A 25964-nucleotide genomic window follows, 5' to 3' on the forward strand; every position below is an offset into this window, starting at 1 on the left:
TCCCCCAGTATGCGCTACTCTACGGTCCTCCAGACCAACAGGTTAGTACACAGGGTGCACGTTGAATGGGCTATGCCTGTGTTGAGTGGGGTGTATGTAAGATGGTGGGGAGGGGAGCGAATGAGGAGTGCAACGCACGAAAGATGAGAGCATGTGCCACATGGCAAGGTTGGGGAGGGGGGGTCACTCACATCGACCATGCAGAAAAGTGATGCTATTTCCTTTCCCACCGTGTACATGTCACATAGGTCAGCGCCCATCAGAAGATCGACATTTGGCGTGCCATCGGCAAGGACGTCCGGGCCCTGGGGGTCCACAACAGATGGGGCACCCACTGCCGAAAGAGGTGGGAGGACATCCGCCGCGGGACCAGAAAGACCGCCGAGTCTCTGCTGGGAATGGCCTCCCAACGTAGGAGGGGTGCCAGCCACCAATTGACCCCCTTGTTGTCCCGGATCCTGGCGGTGGCCTACCCCGATTTGGATGGGCGCGTGAGGACATCACAGCAGACACAAGGGGGTGAGTATCTGCACATTCTGCTATCTTTGCGCGCAGTGCAGGTGTCTGGGTTGGGGAGGAGGGCTGTGGGTAACTCTAGGCCAGGGCGCTTTCTGTAGGCTAGTCCCCTCTGTTAGGCATGGCCCTGTGCCCCGCCCCCCACCTCTGTAGGGTGCCAAGTACAGTTATCCATGGTACTGCATCACCCATGTGTGCATTTGTCGTCCATAGACCTGTAGGCCTAGTCACAACAACTGAGTAGTGTACCCCGATTGCGCGGCATAGTGCTGGGGGCTTCTGTGTCTGTCCTCTCCAACAACGGTGTTGCCAATGCATGCACTCAAACTGTCTTTATTTCTCCCCCCCCCATTTTCTTTGTCTTCCTGTTCATGTGTGCATTAGCATCATCAGGCGGAGGAGAAGTGGCATCGGCGCACGAGGGAGCTGCATCTCACATGGCCCCGGAGGGCCATGCAACCGACTCCGAGTTCACCAGTGAGACGGAGGGCGAGGAGAGCTCCACAACGGGGACCCGTGGAGACGTCAGCGACACCGACACGTCCTCGGAAGGGAGCTCCCTTGCGGTGGCGGCAACATCCGTGCCCACCGCCACAACAGGTACAGCCGCCACCCAGCGCACCAGCCCCACCCTCCCAGCAGCCCCTCAGCCTTCGCTCCGTGCCCGCTCGCCCAGGAAGGCGGGCATCTCATTCGCCCCAGGCACCTCAGGCCCTGCCCCAGTTACCCCTGCTGCCCTCAGTGAGGAGGTCATTGACCTCCTGAGGACCATCATTGTTGGGCAGTCTACCCTTTTGAATGCCATCCAGGGTGTAGAAAGGGAGGTGCATCGGAGCAATGCATACCTGGAGGGCATTCATTCGGGTCAGGCTGCCCATCAGCGATCGTTCAACGCTCTGGCCTCAGCACTGATGACAGCCATTGTCCCTGTCTCCAGCCTCCCTCTTCTAACTGCCTCCACCCAGTCCCAGTCTCCTGTTCCTCAGCCTATCCCATCCACACCATCAGACCAGCCTGCACACACCTCAACACCCAAGGGCAGCTCATCTAGACATAAGCACCACAGATCCCACAAGCATTCACCCAAGCAACATCCAGATGCAGACATGGCAACAGTCACTACCACCTCTGTGTCCCCCTCCTCCTCGTCTCCCTCCTCCCTCCCTGTCACGTCTCCACTCACACCTGCATGCACACCACCATCAGCCAGTACTTCCATCACCAGCACACCCTCCAGTACAGTCCGCACACGTGCAGTCACCACCCCCACTGCCATTTACACGTCCCCTGTGTCCTCTCCCAGTGTGTCTGTCACCCCCTCTTCCAAAACACACAAACGCAGGCAGCCACCCACCCAACAGCCATCCACCTCACGACAGCCTCCGTCACAGGCACCTGCACCCAAAGACAGCACACTTGACTCTCCTACAACCACATCCACTTCCTCCACTCCCATACCCACTGCACCTACCCTTCCCATTGCTCCTAAAAAACTTTTCCTCTCCAAAATTAACCTCTTTGCATCACCTGACCCACCCCCTCCATCTGGTAAGAGTCAAAAGAGCACCTCAGCCACCACCAGCCCTGCATCTAGTATGACCATTGTGCAGGGCTATTGGAGTCCACCAGCTTCTAGGGCAGGGACATCGGCCAGCAGCAAGGGGACAGCCAGCCCACCCCCTGGGAAGAGGACAAAAAAAACTAAGGGCCGGCGCGAGAAGCCTGAGACGGCTGCCACCAAGGACAGTAGCCTTGCCCCGTCACCTGCCACATCATCAAAGGGAGGCAAGGGCCAGAGAGCTTCAGCGAAGGAGGGCAAGGGCAGCAGGGCGGAGAAGTCATGCAGCAGGCGAGCTGACCAGGAGGGCCCCACCAGCCCCATTCTGGGTGTGACGGACGACACCCACGGGCCCAGGACTCCATCACAGGAGGGCCCCGCAACCGCAAGGTCGGAGGGCGACTAAGCGGGGAGTCTTGGCCAGGTCTGGCTCCCTCGAAAGACAGGACAAGCACCGCTGAACAGGCCCCGCCGTGAGAAGCACCGCTGAACAGGCCCCGTCGTGAGAAGCACCGCTGAACAGGTCCCCGCCAAGACAGGCACTGCTGAACAGGGCCCCACCAAGACAGGCACCGCTGAACAGGGCCCTGTCGTGAGAAGCACCGCTGAACAGGGCCCCGCCGTGAGAAGCACCGCTGAACAGGGCCCCGCCAAGACAGGCACCGCTGAACAAGGCCCCGCCAAGACAGGCACCGCTGAACAGGGCTCCGCCAAGACAAGCACCGCTGAACAGGGCCCTGCCAAGACAGGCACCGCTGAACAGGGTCCTGCCGTGAGAAGCACCGCTAAACAGGGCCCCGCCGTGAGAAGCACTGCTGAACAGGGCCCCGCCGTGAGAAGCACCGCTGAAAAGGGCCCGCCAAGACAGGCACCGCTGAACAGGGCCCCGCCAAGACAGGCACCGCTGAACAGGGCCCCGCCGTGAGAAGCACTGCTGAGCAGGGCCCTTCCTGTCAAGCACCGCTCCGCTGGGCCCTTCAACTCAAGCACCGCTCCGCTGGGCCCTTCATCTCAAGCACCGCTCCGCTGGGCCCTTCATCTCAAGCACCGCTACGCTGGGCCCTTCATCTCAAGCACCGCTCCGCTGGGCACCGCCGTCTCAAGCACCGCTCCGCTGGGCCCTTCATCTCAAGCACCGCTCTGCTGGGCCCTTCATCTCAAGCACCGCTCCGCTGGGCCCTTCCTGTCAAGCACCGCTCCGCTGGGCCCTTCATCTCAAGCACCGCTCCGCTGGGCCCTTCCTGTCAAGCACCGCTCCGCTGGGCCCTTCATCTCAAGCACCGCTCCGCTGGGCCCTTCATCTCAAGCACCGCTCCGCTGGGCCCTTCATCTCAAGCACCGCTCCGCTGGGCACCGCCGTCTCAAGCACCGCTCCGCTGGACACCGCCATCTCAAGCACCGCTGGCCCATTCACAGTGCCGGTTCTGTGTCGAGCAGGTGTTCACGAAGCACTCTGGGCACCATGCCTCCTCCTATACCATTGGAGTCTGTTATCCATCTGATGGACTGTGGCTTTGCATTCCCCAGGATGGTACAGTGGGCAACCCACCCACTGTAGAGACTTGTGAGACTGTGGCTTTGCACACCCCAGGATGGCACAGTGGGCAACCCACCCACTGTAGAGACTTGTGAGACTGTGGCTTTGCACTCCCCAGGATGGTACAGTGGGCATGGATGCCCCTCATGGATCTGGCGTCGTGGACTCATGTGGCTGAGGTGCCCCCCCTTCCCTTCCCCCTGAGGTGCCTGTAGTTTTATCATCTGATGCCCCTGCAGTGTTCTCTCCAATGGTATCCGATCTCCTGTGTGGGCTTTGCCCATGTGTTTTACACATTGGCCCACGGACTATGTAAATTTAACTGACTGTGCAGGACTGATTGCCTATGTTTCAAATTTACACTATGTTCATTCGTTATTTTGTATATTTCATATTGCATATTTACCACCACTTAGATGAACCTATTTTATACATAAATTTTATGGATCATTTTAATTATGTCTTTGCATTATTCCAGGGGGTTTGGGGGGTGTCACTCTGACTTGTTGCTCTGCATTGGTGTGTAGGTATTTGGGGGGAGGTGGGGGTGGGGGTATCGCGTATGTGTGTGCCCGTAACCTTTCCTCCTCCCCCCTCCCCTGTTTCGTAGGTGCAGTCCTCACTGTTGTCGTCTGCGCCGGCATTCGTACTCGTTGTAGATGAGCAGGTAGACAATAGCTGGTAGGATGTTTAATTCGGGTTCCATGCTGTCCTCCTTCCTCGTGGAGTGTGTATAGGTGAGCGTTTTCCCGTTCGTAGTCTGTTTCCGCCGTGTTTTTATCGGCGGGGCTCCCGCCCCGGAAAAGGTGGTGGATTGGTGAGTAGTGATAGGGTGGGCGGTACATTGTCTGCCGCCTGCCTGTTGGCGGTGACTGCCGCGCTGTTTGTCTGTCCCGCCGTGGCGGTCGGAGTGTTAAAGTGGCGGGCTGTGTTGGCGGTTCCCGCCAAGGTCAGAATTCCATTCTTTTTTACCGCCTGCCTGTTGCCGGGTTGGCTGCCGCTTTATCACCGACTGCCAGGGTCAGAATGACCCCCATAGTGACTCTGTGTGGCAGATGATGGATGTGCCAGCCATTAAGTGTACTAGGGTAGGAATCACACAGTGTTAGTATGAGCAAAAATTGTTAAAGTAGAATCTTCAAAGTTCCTATACATGATTTATCACAGACACTTTCAACACATGCACAGTGCAGGCATTGGGAGGGGGCACACCATTCTTTTTCATCGGTCCCTATGCATGCTGGATGAAAGGTCAGGTATGTCCTCTATACTTTTACGAGGCCCTACAATGGGATCCATGATCTTTCCATCAATGCACAAACTCTGCGCCATGGTGGATCGTTTCTTGTATACAGCACACACATGGCGGTGTTAGGGGGCACTCAGGGGCATATGTGAGGTGGCACTAGACTAGGTGCTGCACGACTTCTCTTCATTCTGCCCCATGGTCTTTCATGGTAGGTAATGTTGTATTCCTATGAGTGCAACACAATGCAGCAGACAGGTGAAGGTGCACACTACAGGTATGTCAGGTATGTGTAGGTGATATGTAGTTGATCATGGCAACACCCGGGTGGCATTTGATATTGGTGCAGCCAGATGCTTGAACCCCATGATTGATGTGGGGCTGTGTGACTTTCTGTACATTGACATGGCCTGCGCCATTCACATTGCTGAGCTGTAGATTATTAGGTGTAATGTGTGTGGGGTCTGTATTTAGGTGTCAACCAGTGGACACTTGTAGTGGTTTTTGCCCAGCTTCTGTATGCAAAGGGGACATAGCTCCACCTGTCCTCAAGTGGTGTGCCAGTCAGGTTGTGGCTGTTTTATGTACATTAGGGTATATGTGTTGGTGTGATGTGCAATGATTGCGGTGTAGGGTGGCATGTGGCATAAGTGTTGTTGCCTGTACATCTGTGTTCCCTCCCTATGTGTGTTTATGTGGTGTATGTCTTGTTTGTCCCACATGGTAGGTGTGTACTGATTGGTATGGTGGCTTACCCACGAGTAGGCCATTGTCATATTGCCCATCCTGGAACTGCTCATTGATGGTGGAATGCCAGAATATGTAGGCATCACGGACGCTGCCGGGTATTTGGCCAGGATGTTTGAGGAGGTGGTCCACAATCACCTACACATTTATGCAATGGGTGTGCTTGCGGTTCCTGTGAAGATGTTCCATTGCTGCAGGTGCCACCAGTTGGACATTGGTGCAGTCCACTGTACCCACCACATGCTGGAAACCAGCAATTAGCTAGAAACCTCGAGTGGTCTACTGCTGCAGTTGCTGGGTGTTTGGGAAGCAGATGTGGTGGGGTGGGAGGCGTACGATTGCGTCCAGAACCTTTGGAAGGAAGACCGAGAAGGGTGGCTGGGAGATAATTGTCGCAATACAACGCAAGGTGGGTTGGTGCTCCCAAAAACTGATACCAATTCTGCTATTTTGATGCTAACTGGTCTGGCATCAAAATATAAATATGAGGTTAGATTTGTGCTGCTTTTACATAAAAAAAAATTATGCAGTGGTGGAGCAAACTTTTCATAAATCTGGGCCCAAGTGTTTACGACAAGTCCTGCTATAACTTGCGATCTGTTTACAAGTGACCTTAAAGTGCAATGCATTTTAATAGGGCTTTGTTTCTCTTCCCAATGTAAACATACACGTTCACATGCAAATATATGGCTACTTTGCTTTTATGCATCATTGCACACGTTCACATTTAAATATATAGCTATCTTGCTTTTATGCATTTTTGCGGTTTACGCAGCACATTTTAAATAATGTACATTTATTTGTAAATTCGATTGAGAGAACTTACCAAAGTATAGTCTTGGGAATTCTGCAAAGGGCATCGTCCTGGTAAACATAGTTGTTAATCGCATCTACTCCATTTAACACATACACATTGAAAACCTCAGCCCCATGGGTTATGTGTCAGCGAGAGGTTTTCCTCGGGTCAGAAATTATTTTCTCAGTGTAAAAATAATAGTCAATTCAGGGAGTCACAGCAATCTGCGAATCACTTCCTTGGTTGAAAACCCTCTCTTACAGCATTTATGGTAATGCCTCCTTTGCATAAAAGACCTATTAGTATTAATAGGAAAAGCATAACACTGTTGCGGTGTTCAGTATTAAAGCCAAGGCCGCACTAACCGAGCTGTGTCTTGAAATGGATTTATGCAAAGGTTGAATGAGGTTCGGAATGAAGAGCATTATTTAATCAGCCTTACTGTTTCCTCCCAAATTCCAGCCATTTCCATGTATTTCTCGTATTACTGTATACCTTAGACACAGAGTTGCATAGCGTGGAAAGAATAACTGAACTAAGCAAAGTGTATATTAGTAAATACATTTAAAATTTATATTTCTCATCAATTTAAGATTTCTATTTTCAAGCGGTGATTTCGTGGCATTCGTCTTGGTTCTTGATTAGCTGTCAATCTTAGCATTTTTCTTGACTCTTATTTTTCCTTTTGAATTTTACACTATGTTGACATAGACTGATATAAAACTGCTTTGTCACATTAACCTATAACTCTTTCCTAATGTGAATTTTCACACACTCAGGACCTGATTTGCAAAGTTAAACTTGCACTCTTGTAATAGTTTATGATTTTTTGCAAGGGTTTTTATGAGTAGTATCTTAACGATTTCGTGCCGGAGACTCTGCAGCCAAATACTACTTGTAAAATTCCTGTGTGAATTGCGAAAACACATAAACTTAAACAAAAGTATGCTTTTGAGAATCAAGCACAGACTAATGTTTTTGTTTTTCTGGAGCAAAAGCATCTTTCCTTACAGCTATACCATTTTCCCTTCACCCCTTTTAAGTAGGGTATCTTCGCCTCAATGTTTCCCACCCCAGAAGGAAACTTTTCCCTGTTTTGCCCTGCTGGACATTTCTATGTCTTTCTAGGGGGTTGGAACATACTTGCTAAATATTTGTGAATACCCATATAAGGAACTCTCAAATTCCGTCCCATACATATACAAACGTGGACCTTCCACCATATCAGTGGAATTTATAATTTATCTGCTTGTAATTTTAGTTTATGAGAGTAAAATTCAACAAATTATATTTTTTCTGTGAAATTGAATGTTTATACTCATGTATTGTCTAATTGTGCATTGAAATTTGATATTGCTATTTGAAAGCATTGAACACATTTGAATGCATTACGCACAAGTATAATGCGGGATAAACTATCTTTTATGTACAGATCTACAGGATGCCTCTGGTCTAATCCAGAAAACCATTTGTTGCACCTAAATTCACATTTGCAACTCATAAAAGTTGAATTTACACTCATCAAATAAGATTTTCATCCGAAACATTACATCATCATAGTGTAATATTAAATCTAGGGAGTAGAGGTCTGAGCTAAAGTTTAGCAGGCAGCTGCCATCCATCAGGATCCCAAAGGACATTCATTACATCTGCCCCCATTGACTAGCTCATCATACCTATAGATCATTGCTAGCCCAGCGGTAATCTGTGTTCTTCCGGAGGAGCTGCCATGGAGGCTGCTCCTGTGAAGGCACTGAAAATGTTATGACTGGCTATCATGTGTAATGTGGTTGCTCAGCAAACTTTATGTTTCTCAAAAACAAACTCACAAAGTTTGCTTTTGAAACAAAAAAAATAATGACTCTGGCAGATTTCTCCCAGGGTGTAAGGTTCATTAGCATTTCTTTTCAAGACTGTCAGGTTTTTCCTCGCAGTTCTGAAGAGAAAAAAGAACATCAACTCTAAATAGGGTGAGTGATTTAATGTTCTTACACCATCACACTGTTAGTATAGGTTTCTTATGACAGAGCCAATGGGAGCACCTCCATCAGACTGGTGGTTCAGTGGACAGGGTACTCCACCATGTTTGTGCGGAATATCATGTCCAACAAACTGTGTATCAGGTCCTAAACCTGCTCCCAGATGAGGGAGTAGGCATTTCTGGGTAGGGATCCCATTCAAAGTATGTTTACACTCCCAAACCTGTAAGTTTGTAGTTATTCTCAAACATGTGCAAGGCACATTGTCATCCTGGATATGACCAGAGATTTACTGCTATCAAGAGCAGCTGTATAAACATATCTTGGATAGGAATAGGGGAAGAACAGAGCTAAAAACATTTTCACAATAGAGAAAAAAAGTTAGTATGTGAAAATGCACTTTCGTTAACCATTTCACTTAGGAATATGCATACCATGTGCATTTATGTGTAAATGTTGTTGCATATGAGCACACATGTATGCTGATATTGTCATAGTTTCTCAGGAGTACCCTTTGAGTTTTTCAAGCTATCCATAGAATTGCAAAATATACTCCTAAATAAGGTGTAAACCAAGAGGTGTAAATTTTTTGAGGACGAGGTGCAGATGTTGACTCAAAATGGAACTGTTTATATTCTACGTGAGTTTAAGCTTATTTTTTACTAATAGAGTGTACACTTTTAAACAGTAGTAATGCAAAAAGAAATTGTAATCAGTAATTGTTAGGGAAAGGTCGCATTTAAATAATCCAGGCAACAGTCTGGCTCTATGGTTTGGAAATAGCTGTTTTCACACAAAGAAGCGCAATCTGATAACCTGATATTTGAAATCTATGTGCCAGGACCTACCAATATTTTGCAAGACTGCCTTTCCTTAAGCCCATTGTAACAATTATACACCATGGGTCTCATTGGTGAAGATTTGTTTTTTTACGTTATCCTAAGCTATCTCTGATTTAATCCTAATATTACAGCTGCTTAAGTTATAATCAATCAATCAACTTCTATAGTGCGACATGTCACTCTTGAGGGTATCCAGGATCTGGCAGGGTCCAGGGTCTCAATCGAAGAGCTAGGTTTTCAGACTCCTATGGAACTCCTGTATAGTAGAGGAGGTCCTGAAGTGCAGGGGAAGGCCATTCCAATCTTTGGCTGTGAGGTAGGAAAAGGAGCGTCCTCCTGTTCTGATGCGACGTAAGCGGGGGGGCATAGACCAGTGCAAGGGAGGTTGAGTGGAGATGTCTGGAGGGTTTGTGGAATCACAGGTCGTGGTTAATGTAGACATTCCAGAATTGTACGGAGCCTTCAACGTGTGGGTGAGGAGGTTGAACTGACATCTCTTCGGAACCAGGAGACAGTGGAGTTTTCCGAGGTGGGGGTGATGTGGGTATGATAAGGGAAATCCAGGATTAGTCTTACTGCAGCCTTCAGGATGATCTGTAGTCTTTGAAGTAGATGGGCCTCTATTCCCATATAGTGGGTGTTTCGGTAGTCCAATCGACTGGTGACAAAAGATTGGGCAATGTAGTGCCTCACGTTTTGGGAAGACAATTAAAAATCTTACGTAAAATGTACAGGATAAAGAAGCAGGGGAATGACACTGCATTGACTTGGGACCTCATGGTGAGTTTGCTTTACAGGATCATACCAAGGTTCCTTGAGTGCTCATCTGAGGTTGGAGTGAGCCCAGTTCTGTGGGCAGCCCAGGGGAGTCCCAGGAGGTGACCCAGGAGGAGTTATCACTGCCGAAGATTAGGACTTCTGTCTTGTTTGTGTTGAATTTTAGGCAATTTTTCCTCATCCAATTGGCAATGCTGGCGGCATTGGAGTTGTCAGAGAGGGAGAGGATGAGTTGTGTGCCCCTGTCATAAGATATATTGTTGAGCCCGTGGGATCTGACTATGTTGGCAAGGGGGGACATATAGATGTTGAAGAGGGTGGGGCTGAGTGATGAGCTTGAGGGACAGTACAGATGATTGGTTTGGGTTCAGATGTAAAGGGTAGAAGGTGGCTCATTGTGTTCTGTTTGTGAGAGAAGAGGTGATCTATCTGACTGCAGATCCTTTGATGCTTATGTTGTGAAGACTGGTGATGAGCATGTGGTGGGAGACAATGCTGAAAGCTGCTGAGAGATTGAGGAGGATAAGGGTGGCTGTCCCTCCGTTGATGAGGAGGACCCTAATGTAATTTGTGACCACGATCAGGGCTGTCTCTGTGCTGTGGTTGCTGCGGAATTTGGGTTGGGAGTCGTCCAGGAGGTGATAGTGTTCTAAGTAGATGATGAATTGTTGGTTGATGGCTTTTTCAATGACTTTGGCTAGGAAGGAGAGCAAAGAGATCAATCTTTAGTTGCTGAGTTTGTTGGGGTCCTCTGTTATAGGTGACAAAGACTTACAGGAGAAAAATATGCATGGCACAGAAAGCAGACCTGATACTAAAGAAAGTGCACATTGGTGTCTCTGTAAAGGAACCCTCAGAAGCCAAGCACAGCCTAATTAAGAATGATTTATTCACAATTCTACCATTGCAAAGGGATGGAGATCAATTATAGAGTTTGATAATGTTGAAAAACAATGTTATAAAAATGACCTTTGCCAGCTTTTCTTGTTGGAAAGACTTTGATGATACGTTTGTGTTGAGATTTTGATACTGCTGAGGTATCATCATTCATAAATAAACCATAGGACCCCTCACTGCATAGAGTTTCATTCCCACATTTATGCTACTCTGCAAGAATTTGCCAACTGGAACAGAGTCAATTGGAATTTCTAGCTGAAGATCTTGATTGTGTCAAATTATTCAAACTCAATTCTACTTGGGTGTTTCAAGAAGTTTCATTTTTCAGGCAGCTTGTTGTCAGATGCTATTAACTAGTTTTTTTATGATTTTTCATCTTGAAAATAGGGTGAAAAAATAATAGATGCACATTCTACTGTTGAAGTCACGTTTTTATTTAATACTTTCTGTAGGATGAGATTTTAATTCAATAACACAAAAAACTATCAAAATCAGCAAACTTAAAACGATAAAGGGCAAGTTGTGATAAAACATTTAACCAAGTACCACCAAACTCTTTAGAACTGAGATATAAACTCATGCAAAGTAAACAGGGAGAGCTGACGAGGTTTGAAATTCAATCCGAGGGCACCATCCCTTTGAAGTGGCACCCGTAGATTTAAACTAAACAGTTTACAGAGGGAAAAAAGTAGGAAAACATATGAGAAGGAGGGAAATGTGCTGCTTTTTGTACAAATTGAGAGCAAAGCCAGCAATGTAAGTAATCAACAATCATAAATTCCATGGCTTCAAATATTAAAGATTCAAAGATTAAAGATATTGGTTGGAATGCTCATCTGGAACTTCTACAAAACTTAATCTTAGTCTTTGTTGCTTCTAGTAACATGGATCCAAAAAGAAATGTAAAAGAATCATAAAGGGACAGACATTTAATCCCAACATAGTAGTGTTTTGTTACATTTCTCTCATGTGCCAAAAAAAGTTCAGGAAGATTTCTTGACCTACAGTAATGATGGAGACCTTATCATACCATTCTAGTGTGCTGATTTGCTGGATTGTCTCTTGTCCTGGTGTGAATTGTATTGTACTTACCTTGACTTGTCTTTGTCTTATACAGTGAGAAACAAAGAGAAAACAAATGAAATGCAATATTGATAATGTTGCAGAAAATATACAAATGTATCTTGTGTTTAGGACGTTCTTTGGCAAACTTGCAAAATCAGCAGAAGCGTTCCTGTTCTCAAGAAGACATTGTCACTTCATTGGATGAAACCAGAAGTTATCTTTGCAAGACTCTAATTTTTTTTCTTTTCTAGTATTACATATATATGTGTTCCCAGGCTAGACGGTGGACACACAGACTTTCTTAGACACTCTCCAGAGCATTTTATTCAGATATATTTTGACTTGACTCTTTGCTAATGCATCTTGGATTCACTCTGAAAGCTTTTTAATTCTTCTCTGATTTTATGCTATTGAGACTTTGGAGAGTTTCTTGAACCTCTCTACATGGGAAGTGTTGTTACAGTTTTTATGCTTTCACATCTTGAGGCTTGAGCTCTTAATGAGCTCTGTTGAGGTTTTCCTTTACTTCAAATTAGATTAGAATAAGTATTCGATTTATGGAACTCGCTTCATACATTGTTCTGTAATTGTATGGAATATTGGTGAATTGCTAACAAAAGAACATTTATACTAAAAGATTTAATAAAGAATTGAAACATAATCCAACTCTAATTATTGACTTCAATCCAAATGCAAATTATTTTAAATGTTGAATTATTATTGATCTGCAGTTCCAGAGTTATCTCTTAACTACCTCAAAAGTCCATTCTCTTGGGCCCAGTGGGTTGTGGGGATTTCAAATAAAGCTTTTTGACAATCAGATTTCTCAATAGTCCCAGACACTCTTTCACAATACATATTGTGTTTCTGAGGCAAAGATCAAGTTATCCTGCAAAGCAGAATTGAAGTGTATGCTCTCGCTTCCACGGGTGCATCTGAAGTCTGAAACAACGTAACTATTTTATCTTTCCCATTTAGGCAGCACAAAAGAACATCAGCTGCATGCAAAGAAAATAGGGGGAGGAGGTTGTGAGGGTTATGGGGTGGAATGGAGGCTTGGGGTGGAGGGGAGGTGACACAGGGTGGAGGTTCTATCATAGCTAATTATATGCAAATGTAGCCTTATAAATGAAGGGTTCAAAAGAACAAGAGTGTTAGAATTGGTATCAATGTGTGAAAGTCACTGTAACAACTCTCTCTCTCTCTCTCTCTCTCTCTCTCTCTCTCTCTCTCTCTCTCATTATATATATATATTGTTGGACCTGGCCCTTTTACAGGGACACTCCCCAGCCTTTTGCCTCCTTATTTTTCTTACCTTTGTTGACTGACGTTTTGACTCTGAGCACTTTTTTCGATTGCTAACCAGTGCTAAAGTGCATGTGCTCTCCCTTACAAAATTGGTATGATTGGCTTATACCTAATTGGCATATTTAATTTACCTATATGTCCCTTGTAAAGTGGTACCCCTATACCCAGGGCCTGTAACTTAAATGCTACTAGTGGGCCTGCAGCACTGCTTGAGCTACCCATTGAAGTAGCCTGTCAAACCTATCTCAGGCCTGCTAGCGCAGGGCCTGTGTGCGCAGTTTTCTGCCACAGGGACCTGGCATCTAAATTTACTTGCCAGGCCCAGAACTCCACTTTTACTACATGTAAGTCACCCCTAAGGTACACCCTAGCTAGCTCTATGGGCAGGGTGCCATGTATGTAGAAGGCAGGACATGTGCCATGTTGCATGGCCTGTCCTGGTAGTGACAAACAGCCTAACTTGGTGTCTCACTGCTGTGAGTGCTGCCTTCTCATTGGAAATGCCCTGCCTTATGTATAAGGGGTATTGTCTGATTTATGAGGGGTAGCGTAGGCATGTTTGGTATGGTTGTGATAGTGATGAGAAATGCTGCTTACTGGTGTGGGTGTATCTTTTATTACTATCACAGAAATGCCACTTCTAGAAAGTGCGCATTTATCTGGGCTTATGACTCTGGTGTTCTGCAGCTTGCCTCCAATCCACGTCTGGGCAGACTCACAGTTGGGGCTTTGTGCATACTTTTCAGACAGCCTGAGCATAGGGAGGGTAGAGCTGTCACAGAGGTGCCTCTACATATTGTAAAGCCTGCTTGGGCTGAGAGAAGGGAGAGGCGGGGCACACCTGCATTTGTAAAGGCTGTGCCCTGGCCGCACACAATAGGGTCATTTACCCCCCACTGATGTTCGGAGCCTGTGCTGGAGGAGAGAAAGGGGACTCCCAGAACCAGTTGTAACTGGTTGGAAGCCCCTCTCCTCCCCATTGTAAAACACACTGAAAACTTATAAGTACAGGGGAATTTTCCCCTAAATTTAGACATTTAACATCATTTTTGACATTCTGGGAACTCCTTACCTGGAGCTGGACACGATGCTGTTGAAAGGACTCACCAGGACCACCTTGGACTGCTGCTGCTGTGCTGACCTGTGACCTGCCTGGTTACAAAGAGGAACTGCCACTGCTTGCACCCCCTTGTAGTGCTGATCTGCTGCTGGGTTCTCCAGCCCTACATCCCCTTCTTCACCTGTTGTCTCCAGAGGCAGGGTGCTGAGGCCCCTGACTTCTGAAAACTCTCTTCAGCACGAGGAGTGCTGCTTCAGTGCGTAGCACCTTGGGAGCGCTCTTTGGTGCCCATAAAAGTGCTTTTACAAAAGTGTGCTTTTCTGCCTGAAGAAAATCACCACCGCAGCCCGGGCTGCAGATTTGCGCCATGGCGCTTTGAAAAGCGTTCTCTTAATTGCCCCCATATCACCGCTGCGACCCGGGCGTCTCATTTACATCCTGTGCGAGGATCACGCTCTCTCCTGTGCCCCCGGGGCACCAGAAGAAGTCAAGCAGAGTAAACGTGCTCCTGTCGGCATCCCCGGAGCACGGTCCGCTCTTGGGAGCGCCCCCGGGGCACCTGCCACCCCCAATTCCTCTGGGATCACTGCAGCGGCCCAGGAACAGCTTGAGACACTCGCACACCAGATCGGGTGCGGACGAGTGCCTTCTCGGGCCCCCCGATGGGGCAGATCTTCCAAAGACGCATCTCAGGACTCGGTGAAGGCGCGGGGAGCGCCCCCTTCCCAGGTCTCTTTTAAAAAAGAAATGGGCACTTCTCTCTTTTTGGAAAACCGGGAAGGGAGACCTCGACGGAGGTCCCTTCCCCCTCGCACTAATAATTGTTGTTGGGCCTCGCCTGGCCCCCACCCCGAGGACAGGGTGTGAGGATGCCAAGGCAGGCCCCCATCAAAATCGAGGGCCCCCAGAGGGGCCTGTTTTCTACAAGGAGAGGGTGCCGACTGCCCCTATCCCCCAGGAGCACCGTGTGGCCCCCGTTGTGAACGCAGGAGCGCCAGGGGCCCCCCATGCTCTTCTTTTAGGCACAGGGAGTGCCTCTTCTGCAGAAACCAGGTACTTTTTTAGGAAATATTGGCTCCAGGAGCCTGGTATAGACCTTGGGGGGTTTAGAGGTTTCCTACCTGCTTTCCTGCCATGATATACATGAGCTGATGTTTCTTTTCTGGCCATGACATGCTGATATGTATTTTTATGACGTGATGTGTTCTCTAATGTTCCTTTTAATGGGTATTTATAAGGTGTTCATGACAAGTGCATAGAATTCCTACTGTAATTCCTGACTACTTCTTATGTTGCAGAATCCTGAGTACTTACGTGTTCTAATGTGACAACTGCGCATTTTTGCAGAGTATTAGTAACTTGTGTAACATTCTGACAACTGCTACGGTAGCAGGGTATTACTTACGTGTAATGTTGGTCTATTTATGTTTTGTGCAATAGTTTATTTTTACATAGCTCAGTGTTGTGTTTACTTTTGTGGTGTACATTTTGCATCGCATGTGTTTTGTGTACTGTGAAAACACTTTACACATTATCTCCAGGTTAGGCCTGACTGCTCGTGCCATGCTACCAAGGGGGTGAGCAGGGGTTATCTTGGACGTGGAGCTCCCTTGCCCTGACTAGAGTGGGTGGGTTCTGCCTGGCTTAGTAGCATACCCTTGCCAACCAGAAACCCCATTTTTAACATATATATATATATATATATATATATATACATAAAATTATATATTTGTTGTGTTATTTTGTCTGATTCCTTTTTGTTCTGCTTGAGATCACCTGGGTAAACCTTACAGTCACAATCTGAAAAAAAAAGAAAAAATACCTCCACACTGGGGGAAAGCTCCCAGGGTGTTAGAGTCAATAGTATTTTTATTTTACAAAAGCAAACCCACAGTTTGGGATTTTGTTCTTTTAAAACAAAGGTTGTTGTGTAGTTGTATGAAACATGACAGCTGGTCAGCAAACATTTAGTGCCTTCAGATGAGATCTCTGCTTGCAGCTCCTTTGAAGGCACAGAGATCTCTAAATATGGCGGACAGTAGTCTGCCAGTTTGGTAGAGTTATTAACCACTGACCTAGCACAGATGGCAGGCTGATCACCAGACTCAAAATGAGTCTAAAATACATGGACACACAAGAGTACGGGTTGTGATAGAAATGTCTATTTTTTTCTTGCACACCCTTCTTCCTTTTCTACATCCAACCACTTCCTCATTCCCTGACTCCTCTAAATAAATGACTGAACTGACATACAGCATTTTTGTTCTGCAGGGTTAGATACTTGAAGCAATATTTGGGCTCCTCCATCCATTATGCACTCACTTTAAATCACTGGTTGTAATGTGCTTTACATTAAACTACAGTGCAGCATTATTTGAAACATTTCAGATTTTTGTGCTTGTTTTAAGTTCCTGTGGCTAGTTCAAGTTAGAAGGATAGTTTAGTTTAGTTTTTATGCATTTATAAAGCGCGTAGCTACCCTAGGGCATCCCAGCGCTGAAGGTACAGGAAAGTTCCAGAAGAAAACAGGAAAGACAGGCTAGTGACTAAAGAGAATGGTTTTCAACCTCTTCCTAAAAAGAGATTCAGAGGGTTCATGGCGGAGCTCAAGAGGTTGGGCATTCCAGAGATGAGCAGCCTTGCTAATAAAGGAGTTTCCACCCCATGATCTATTGATGCGGGGTATATGAATCTGCCGGGCAAAAGAAGATCTAAGGTGTCTCGAAGGAGCGTGAATGGAAATGTGTTTTCTGAGGAAAGATGGACCTTTGTTATGTTGGGCTCTGTGGGTGATGCACATGGATTTAAAATGTATGCGCTGTTTCACCGGCAGCCAATGGAGTGCTGCAAGAGCCGGCTTGGCAGATAGATGTCTGGGACAGTTCATAAGGAGCCTAGCTGCCGTGTTCTGTACAATCTGCAGCTTCCTTACTACGTATTCTGGGGAACTAAGATAAAGAGAATTCCCATAATCCAGGCGGGAAAGGACCAGTGCCTGGATCAGGATCCTTCTGGAGGAGGTGGGAAGAAGATTGAGAATCTTCCTGAGAGATCTAATAAGACCAAAACAAACCGAGGAAATGTTCTTAGCTTGTAGTTCCATCGTGAGACGGGAGTCCAGTACAAAACCTAGGCTTTTTACCTGTCCTTTAGGAGGAGGGAGACTGGTGAAGGCCTCTGAGTAACCTGTTAAAGGGGAAGCAGGAGAGCCATTGCCTAAAATGAGTACTTCAGATTTGCCATCATTAAATGTGAGTTTGGATTGAATCATCCAGTCGCCAATATCCCTCATACAGCCAGCTAGATTGATGGAGGGAGAGTTCCCAGTACTGGAGAGGGAAACCACTAATTGAGTATCATCAGCGTAGGTGACTAGTGAAAGGTTGTAGGGAGTAACTACTTTAGCCAAGGAGGATAGGTAGATATTAAAAAGAGTTGGACTTAAAGAGGAACCCTGAGGGACTCCACAAGTTAGAGGAACGATATCCGAAAGAAAAGAGCAGTCCAGAACTTGGAAGGTTCTTCCTGTGAGAAAGGAAGAAAACCAGGAGAGCACTAGGCCTCCCACGCCTGCCTTGGAAAGTCTGTCGCAGAGAAGAGAGTGGTCAACCGTATCAAAGGCTGCGCTAAGATCCAGGAGAATAATGGCTGCATGTCCTCCCTGGTCTAATAGTTGACGGGCAGATTCGGTCACCGTTAGAAGCGCAGACTCAGTGCTGTGTTGTGCTCTAAAACCCATTTGAGTGGGGTGAAGGAGCATATTACTCTCCAGATAGCCCATCAGTTGTAGATTTACATGTTTCTCCAGTATCTTGGCTAGGATGGGGAGAAGAGCAATGGGTCTGTAGTTATCCAGGACAGAGGGGTCAAGTTTAGGCTTTTTAAGAAGGGGTTTTACAATGGCGTGTTTAAGAGATTGAGGGAAGAAGCCCGAGATAAGAGAATTATTAAGTATTCTAGTCAAAGGAGAGGTTATAATGTCTGCGGCTTTTACCAGAAGAGCCGGAGGGGCAGGATCCAAAGGGGAGCCAGATTTAATAGTACTAAGTAATTTAAGAGTTTGCACATCTGTGAGGGGTAAGAACATAGTTAGTGAAGGCCCAGCCGGTAGGGGATTCACTGCCAGCTCATCAGATGACTTCTGGGAGGGGGCCAACTAAGAATCAGTATAAATCTTCGTAACCTTGTCCCGGAAATGAGCTGCTAGAGAGTTACTATGTATAACAGAAGCTTCCATCGGAGAGGCCGGCATAGGAATAGTAGTAAGCTCTTTAAAAATCTGGAATATTTCCTTCTGAGAATTGGCGGGGTTCTCTATTCTCCTGCTATAATAGCTAGTTTGAGCTGCCTTAATGTTCTGATGATAGTTTCTGTTGGCTTGCTTGTAGTTTTCTTTGGCTAGAGAGCTGTAGTCCTTTCTCCAAGTCCTTTCTAATTTTTTACAGTTAGTTCTAAGTTCTAATAGTGAGGGAGAGTACCATGGCTTAGATTTAAGGTAGGGTTTTTTTATTCTTCATTTGGTGGGCAGTACTAGATCCAGAGTGGTAGAGATCCAGCTGTCGAAACGTTCCAGAGTGTTCAAGGGAGAGTCACCGCGGAACACGGTAGAAGCACAAAGTGATGCCAATCTGTGGTGATAAAGGAAAGACTCTGAGGCAGGTTAATCACACCTTTTCTTACAAATTAAAGGAAAAAACAAAAGAGATAAGAAGCCCAAAGTAGTGCACAGGAATGCTGGATGGCATAAATATAGGACCACATTAAATTAAATCATAACTTTCTGCAAAAAGGTGGTAAAGTACGATATGGGTCAATATAAATTGATATGTGGTGTGTGATGAGAGTTGGCAAGCCAGCAAGCAAACACAAGAAAGACAAAAGATCAGAAATGAGTTGACAGCAAAGTGTTGCAGAATAAAGGGTTTCAACTCCCAAACCTTTCCAATACTTCCTTTCTTACATTGATTGTACTCTTCACTCTTTTCACCTAGAGTAGGGCATCTGCTTAGTGTTAGTGGCATTAACTTCAAGACCACACTCAATGCAGTCTGGGCTAAACTTGTGACCCTGATTTGGAAAACTGCTCTCACTTTTAACCAATTAAAGGGTATCGTCAGCAAAGAAAAATGCTGGAACTTTCTGTGCTGCCAAGATAGGGGAATCATTGACAAAATTAAACAGGTACATAACACAGCTGTTAATATACAAAAAAAAGGCTAGGCAAAAAGAGACTGCTTTGGCGCACCCCCTTCTCTATAGAAATTGCCTCAGTTAATTCCCCTATATAGCCACAACAGACCCTTGCATAGTTCCCCTCATGTAAGTGCATAATTCTACATAACAACTTGCAAGGAATTCCCACGTTATGTAAGACCTCCCATAGTTTCTTTCTAGGGACCAGGTCAAAAATGGCACCGAGGTTAATAAACGTCATAAAAAGATCACCCCCTCCTATATCTACAGGCTTCCACTTGACCAAAAAAAAAAGAAAAGTCTTTTCGATTGCACTGGTCTTCCACCTAAAGCCCGTCTAGTGATCTGAAAGGATATGATTTTCATTACACCAATCCAAAAGCCTCTCCAACACTTGTACCTTTTGAAGATTGTCTATAAGGCTAATGGGACAGTGATTTGCAGGGTTCCTAGGGCTCCCCTTCTTAAAAACAGGGATAATCCCTGCCCCTTTCCATGTGGTCCACATAGCTGCCCCAGCCACAATTACATTGGTATCCGCATTAATATAAGGGACCTAGATGGAGGTGTCTGATTTAAAAAGGTCTGAGGGATCTTGTCCAGCCTCAGTGCTTTCACTTGTTTGAATAAGGTTACTGCTAAGGTAGTCTCCGTGAGGGAGAAAAACTACTGGGATCAGGTGTGAGTTAAATGTAGGGCCATCTTCCAGATACGAGAAAACCATAACCGATTCATGAGCACCAGAATATAGGTTCCCAAATTGGCAACCTATTCACGAGGTAGGATTGATGATTCTGCTTGCTTCCCAGATTTCCCACTCCCTTTGCTGACTAATTGCCAAAATTTCTTATGATCGTTACTTGCCGAGGCTCCTAAAAGGTCACATTTAAAATTAGCAATGCCCCTGGGACTTGACCCACCCTGGGGCTTCAGAATTAGGAAGCGCAGAAGCCCGCGCTTCATTTAAAAAATAAGTTTCACCGTATCAGTGGATCCAACATGAATCGTGATAGAAATTTTTTTTTAATGCTTTTTTTACTCTGGGGGGCGCTCTGGGACCCAAACACCAGAGCTAAGGGGTCAGGGTGACTCTACCCTGGCCCTTTTTCTTATTTCCTTCCTTTTCTTTGGGACTTGGCTGAAGCTGAGTCCCTAGATAGCTGCCAATACTTTTTTGTACAGGTTTGGCAGCCAATCAGATCTCTGCACAAGATTAGGAGGGTTTGCAGAGCCTTTACTTCCCTATATATATATATATATATATATATGTGTACAGACAAATTTGGATTTTCTTAAGTTTCTCAAAAAATACTAAATGGATTCACACCAAATAACAAAAAGGGTGCTTTCTGGACCAGGAGCTGCCTTTCTGCCACATTTGGTGTATTTCCATCCAGTGCATTTTAGGACCCCCCCTTTTTTCCCAGCCCCTACTTGACAGATCACCCCAAAAGATCCCTTACTGACTTAAGTGAGTGTCGTATTTGCTTGAATAGTTTTGTGAAGATTCATCAAACAATGCCTTAATTAGCAAAACAAAAAACACCTTTTCTATAGAAACTAGGTCCTAACTATAACTACCTAGTCATGACTGCCACTAGGTAATATATATATTTATACGTTATAGAACGTTTGGAATTAAAGGAGCTGGCCAACAATGATAAGATTATAATAAAACCAGCTGATAAGGGAGGTAACATTGTGATTATCAACAAACAGGATTATATTAAAGAAGCCTACAGACAACTAAACAATTAATATAATTATAAAAGACTCAGTCATAATCCAATTAATTGGATGATTCATCAAATACATTCAAAACTAGATAATTGGCATCAGCAACTGTTACTCAATGATGACGAACAACAATTTTTAAAGAAAGAGAATCCAACTATTCCTACAATATATTTTCTTATAAAAATTCATAAATCATTAATAAATCCCCCAGGAAGACCAATTATATCGGCATGTGATTCACTTTATGAAAGAATATCTGATCATATAGATAATTTCTTGGCGCCCATTGTAATGACCTTGAGCTCCCATATAAAAGTGTCAGGGAACTTATTGAGAATCTTAACAAACATTAATTAGAGTGATGAGTATCTTTTAGTAACAATTGATTTGGTATCTTTATACACATCAATTAAACATGAAATAGGGTTGAAAGCCTATGAATATTTTATAAGGCAAAGAAGTACTGGAGAATTGGCACACTCTAAGATGCTACTCTCTATGACTGAATTATGTCTGAAAAACAATATTTTTTTGTTTAATCAAGGGATTTTTCAGCAGATGTGCCGAACAGCAATGGGTATTTCTCTTTTTCCAAATTATGCCAACCTGGTAATGGGTTGGTGGGAAAGAGAATTAGCATGGGGCATGGCCAATGAGATGTATGTAGAGAAAATAGCATTGTGGGTGAGATTCATTGGTGACCTATTTATTATTTGGCATGGATCAAAGACAGAATTTTTGGGGTATTTTTCAATCTTGAATTCTAACAATGTTGGATTACAATTCACATGTGAAACAAATCAAAATTCTATTCATTTCTTGGATTTGACAATTTATATTCAGAATGATAGAATAGAAACAACGTTATACCGTAAGCAAATATCAACAAATAGTATATTACATGGAAAACGTTTTCATCCAAAGCCATTGTTGAAAAGTATACCATATGGAGAACTTATAAGAATGTGGAGAAATTGTTCAAATGAGGAAGAAGTTCAAATTAAATTCAAAGACACAATTCAAAGATTTAAAAGGAGAGGTTATGGACAAGGTATTTTAAATAAGAATTTAGAGAAGATGAAAACCATTCATCGTAATGATGTGTTGTTTCTAAAAAGAAAAACACAGGAACAGAATCATCTGATAATGATAATAAATTACAGCAAAGAAGGCAGTACAGTAGAAAATATTTCACGCAAACACTGGAATGTGATCTGTAAAGATCTATTTAGGTCTTAAAGTGGGCTCCACACCTTTAGTAACATACTGTAAGGCACCTTCTATTCGGGACATTTTGGTGAAGAGTCATTTTTCACAGAAATCTGATAATAATTGGCTAGTAGAACAACAAAAATGATTTACAAAATGTAAAAGTTGCAAAGCTTGCAAAATTGGAAAATCTTCAAAGATATTCTTGATGCATAATAATACTGAAATTCATATTAATCATAGGATTACTTGTGATACAGACTATACGGTATATGTGATTGAATGCCATTGTGGTTTAAAATATATTAGGAGTACTATCTGTATTCTTAAAAAAAGAATTTTGGAACGTATAAGAGCAATTATGCACAATGAGTTTACTTATTCAGTTGCTAAACATTTGAAAACACAAGAAATGAATAGTTGAAAAACATTGAGATACTATGGGATAGATCATATTCCAGAACATGAGAGGGGTGGAGACATAATAAGAAAATTGAGACAGTTAGAGTCCAAATATATAATTCAGTTAAAATCTAAGACCCCCCTGGGGTTTGAATAATGATGAGGAGCTTTATCTACACTTATAAAAAATAAATTAAATGTAAATTTAGCCTGGATTGAAATGATATATAATATTAATTCAAGATCGTATTATAGTAACCTAAGAGACTTTAGTGAGGTACTATACATTGATTAGCTTATTATTAAATTAGAGAGATACTATATTCAGAAAATTATGATTGACTAAGTATCAAATATAAAATATAGACCACTATAGAAGGTAATTACAAAAGGACAAAATTGGAATAATACATGATCTTGAATTACATTTAGTAGATATGAGTATAAATCTGACCATTCTAGAAAAGACATTTGTATATATATTTTTTTCTTTAAAAAAAATGTGTGTTTTAACCCCTTCCCCGCCACGGACGTAATGATTACGTCCATGGCAGCGCCCGTGTGGCGCCATGGACGTAACCATTCCATGGCAGCGCCCGTGTGGCGCCATGGACGTAACCATTACGTCCTGGGACTGGCAGTCGGGGGAAGCGCAAGCGCTTCCCCCGAGGGCCGCCCCCCAACCCCCCAAGGCCAGGGCTGAAAGGGGAATCCCTTTCCCTTTCACCCCCACCCCCCGCCCCCCCTCATGACGTCAGCACACGATCGCGCGCTGATTTCATGGAAAGGGGGAAAGACGCGCTGGAAGCCATTTGCTTCCAGCGCGTCTAAGGGAGAAGGTGAGTTTTTCACCTTTGTGCGGGGGGGGGTGCTCTGAAAGAGGCATCGAGGGAAAGGAAAGGGTTTTCCTTACCCTCGATGTCTCTTTGAGCATTCCTGCTGCCCGATCGCGATGCGATCGGGCAGCAGGAATGCCCACTAGACACCAGGGATTTGTGTATGTGTGTGTGTGTGATTTTTTAGTGTGTGGGGGACTGACCCCTTGGGCAAGGGTCGCTCCCCTTTGGGGGCAAATGTATTTTGCGTCGTTTATGCCCCCCCCTGGGGGCAGATTGGCCCTATTTTTAGGCCGATCTGCCCCCAAGGGGGGGCAGAAAGCCACTAGACACCAGGGATTTTATTGTTGATTTTAATTTTTTGTGTTGGGGGGCGGCCCCTTGGTCAAGGGTCGCCCCCAGGGGCCCTCATGTATTTTTGGGCAGTTCTGCCCCCCTTGGGGGCAGAGAGGCCTATTTTTTTTTAGGCCTTTCTGCCCCCAAGGGGGGCAGAATCCCAATAGCGCCACAAATATATGTTTGTATGTGTGCTTTGTGTTGGGGGGTGGCCCCCTGGGCAAGGGTCGCTCCCCCGGGGGGGCGCAATGTATTTATCGTCGTTTCTGCCCCCCTTGGGGGCAGATTTGCCCTATTTTTAGGCCGATATGCCCCCAAGGGGGGCAGAAAGCCACTAGACACCAGGGATTTTATTGTTGGTTTTTATTTTTTGTGTTGGGGGGCGGCCCCTTGGGCAAGGGTCGCCCCTAGGGGCCCACATGTATTTTTGGGCAGTTCTGCCCCCCTTGGGGACAGATAGGCCTATTTTTTTAGGCCTTTCTGCCCCCAAGGGGGGCAGAATCCCAATAGCGCCAGAAATATTATGTTTTGTATGTGTGCTTTGTGTTGGGGGTTGGCCCCTTGGGCAAGGGTCGCTACCCCTGGGGGGGCAATGTATTTATTGTCGTTTCTGCCTCCCTTGGGGGCAGATTGGCCTTATTTTTAGGCCAATCTGTCCCCAAGGGGGGCAGAAAGCCACTAGACACCACGGATTTTATTGTTGTTTTTTTTTTATTTGTGTTGGGGGGCGGCCCCTTGGGCAAGGGTCGGCCCGAGGGGCCCATATGTATTATTGGGCAGTTCTGCCCCCCTTGGGGGCAGATATGCCTATTTGTTAGGCCTTTCTGTCCCCAAGGGGGACAGAATCCCCATAGCGCCAGGGATACTATATGTGTGTGTGTGTGTGCTTTGTGTGGGGGTGTTGCCCCTTGGGCAAGGGTCGCCCCCCCCCCAAAGGGTGCAATGTAATCTGGGCGATTTCTGCCCCCTCCCCTTGGGGGTAGATTGGCCTATTTTTTTTAGGCCCATCTTCCCCCAAGCAGAGAACACTAGACACAAGGGAAAATTAAAAAATGGTTAGTGGCGGAGTGTTTGTCAACTGGCGAAGTATTTGCTTTTATGATAATAACAGTTTTTCTCCTTTTTGTTCTAGTTCAAAGCTTTTGCTGACTTTGCTGTGGCTTGTTGCAGTTTTGGCAGTAGTTGTCCTGCGGTTTGTGTAGTTGCATGTTTTAGGTAAGTAAATAAATTTACTCCAAGTGAGTATTGTTGCAATGCATGAATGACATGTTTGTAGGTGGTGTACTGAATGCAGGATTGTGTGTGAAATTGTCCTTAGATTTATGCACAATGATTATTGTGTTGTCTTATGTCTAATTTGCTTTTTTTTTTCTCTTTTTAGTGGGATATCGTTGGTGATTGCTGTGGCTGTGCAGAGTAGTTGCTGGTGAGTCAAGCTTTTGCAGGCAAGTGAGCAGTATAGTTTTTGAGTTTATAACTCTTAGTGATAAACCTATACTTTGTTACTTATCTTACACAGTGCTGGTTGTTGGTGGTGTATTTGTCCAGTTAATTTTTGTAGGAAGGATCATGGCTAGCCGTAGGATGACCGCTCAGCAGGTTGTTAGTGTGCTTTTTGAGTCATCTTCTGACCATGAATATGAGACTGACTCTGCATCTGAGGCAGAGGAGGAAGTGCAGGATTCTGGAAGTGAATTTTCTGTCAGAGATGAATCATCTGATGATGAAGCCACTCTCAGTGCTGATGAAGGGCCTGTTTTAGAGGAGGACAGTGATGTGCCAATGGTGCTGGAGCCAGCGGCTGAAAGCCTTCCCACTGGAAGACCTGACACATGGGTTGCACCAAACATGGAGCAGCCACAGTTGCCTGCGTTTACTGGTTTTCCAGGGTGTCGAGTTAATACGGAAAACTTTTTGCCCGTC

The sequence above is a fragment of the Pleurodeles waltl genome, chromosome 3_1 (genome assembly GCF_031143425.1).
Source record: "Pleurodeles waltl isolate 20211129_DDA chromosome 3_1, aPleWal1.hap1.20221129, whole genome shotgun sequence".
In the NCBI taxonomy this organism is placed as follows: Eukaryota; Metazoa; Chordata; class Amphibia; order Caudata; family Salamandridae; genus Pleurodeles; species Pleurodeles waltl.